Genomic DNA, 2,385 nt, shown 5'->3' on the forward strand with positions numbered 1-2,385 from the left:
TTTAAACTTCCAAATTCTTGAGCAAATACTTGAATCCAGACTAAAGTTAGAGAGAGAGAGAGAACCAAATACAGAAAAGGCTGTTAGTTGCCCACCCAATACCTGAATTCTACCCTTTTCCCTTTTTAACAGAACAACAGCAATAAAAAAGACCACATTTGCAAGGCTCCATTGCAACTTGGTGTGGCCATAGGACCAAATTCTGGTCAGTGAGGTAGAAGTGGAAGAACAGCATGGAACTTCCAGGGAGGCTTTCTTTAAGAGAGTTAAGTCAGGCATGAGGTGTGCCCTTTTACCTTACCTGTTTCTCCTTCCTTCGACGTAGAATGTGGGCAGAATGCCGGAGCCTCAACAGCTTCCTTGCACCATGGAGCGACTTGGAGCACCATGGAGGAAAGCTATGTGCTGAATGAAGATGGCAAAGCAAAAGATAGGAACCCGGGCCACTGTGAACAGAGGGACCAGCCCTGTAATACCTACCTCTGGACTTCTTCCGTGTGACAGAGAAGTAAACTTACCTTGCTTAAGTTATTCAGGGTTTTCAGTTGTATGAAGATGAATCTGATCCTAAATGATACGTTATGTTACAGTAAAATTTATAGAAAAGTCATTTCTCAAACTACGTCGGCACCTTTTTGCCCAGGTTAATCCATCTGCTAGAGTGAGCGGCATTATTTGAAAAGGGATACATAACTATTTTTTGAGCTCAGCAAGGTTAAGCAATTTAGCTAAAGTCACCCAACTCATAAGAGTGGCAGAGTCAATATTCTAATTCACCCTATACTTTTACTTGAAAGGCTCCCCTGTCAGGAGCCCTGCAGAGTTTGCACAGTTTTTGGTCAACACATACAAGGTTTATTATGTTTAGTCTTCACCAGGCTATATAAGGGTCAGGTTTGGCCTGAATTCATCCTAAACCCAAGGAATCTCGTAGAAATTTGCTTATTCCAGAAGCCCCCAGGGAGGCAGTGGCGGGCCATGGGCCTCAGCCTTTCCCACTGCTGACTGCAACCCGGCCAGTGGTGACTAAGTTGCTAGAGCCAGAAGCCTCTGGGGTCCTGAGGTAGGGGGCTGGGGGCCTCGGCCCCACCCACTGCCTACCACAACCAGGCCAGCAACAGAGCCAGCCATGGGCCAGCCCTGGCCCCCTTTCCCCTACCCCCCCCAACATCTTAGAATGTACTTATTATTAAAAAAATAAAAAGAAATAAAAAAAAGAAATTTGCTTACTTCAAAGATGTTACACCTTCCAGAATCTGCCAGGCCTTTGTGAGTAAGGCTTTCGGGTATCCTTCATGAACCCCTCACCTCTGACAGCCCCAGTAAATACTAATAATTCTGTGTAACAGAAAGGAAGAGACCACCTAATGTTCCACAGAAAGTTGCCTTTGGGTTTTTTTTCTGGACTTTTTTGCTTAGAGGACTTTAAGTAACAGGGTGATTCCATGGACAAGGTTTGTCGACTTTCAGCAACTCTACTTTCAAATTCAGCCAGTTCCTATGTTGATAGTAATAGCATGAGAAAGCACTTAACAAGTGACATGGCTAATCAGGGAAATTAGATATGTCAACCCGTTGAAATTCAGGACAGGGAAGCCTCTTTGTTTATTTGGGCCATTCTGGTTCAGGGAGTGTGGGTGACAATGAAATTTACTCAAGAGAATTGGAAACACCAATTAAATAACAAAGCTGTCTGCTTCTCTCTCCATCCTGAAGATAGTCTGTTATCCTGCTGTGGGGTCTGCAGCAGAGCTGTGAGGACAACGCTGGGCCCTGGTGGGAGGGGATTCTTTCCATGGGCCACGGCGCTCTGAGGGTACATGTGCTCAAAATCCAGCTCACTGTCTGCCCACAGCATGGACTCCCTAAATGTTTGTTGCTCAGACAGTTGGATGAATTTCTGAGTGCCTGTAGTGCTGAAGAAGAATGTTTTTTTCAGGAAGACAGTGGTCGATATGAGAATAAAACCCAATCTTTAAAATACACAAGAAATAGTTATATAATCCATATAATGCTAGGTCCTTTGTGATTGGCCTTAGCACATTGTCACATTTAAAGGAAACAGTAGAATTAGTTTCCACTACGTGTAACAGAAAAATCAAAATAATAGTGGCTTAAACAAGATTTAAAAGTTCATTTCTCGGGCCGGCCCAGTGGTGCACTGGAGAGTACGCCGCTTGGGAGCACGGCGGCGCTCCCGCCGAGGGTTCGGATCCCATGTGGAGACCGGTTCCCGCTCACTGGCTGAGCGCGGTGCGAGCGCAACACCAAGGGTTGCAATCCCGTTGCTGGTCAGTAAAAAAAGACAAAAAGGAAAAAAATAAATAAATAAAAATAAAAAAATAAAAGTTCATTTCTCTCTCATTTAAAAAAAGCCTGGAGTAT

The sequence above is a fragment of the Galeopterus variegatus genome, unplaced genomic scaffold, assembly GCF_000696425.1.
Source record: "Galeopterus variegatus unplaced genomic scaffold, G_variegatus-3.0.2 Scaffold902, whole genome shotgun sequence".
In the NCBI taxonomy this organism is placed as follows: domain Eukaryota; kingdom Metazoa; phylum Chordata; class Mammalia; order Dermoptera; family Cynocephalidae; genus Galeopterus; species Galeopterus variegatus.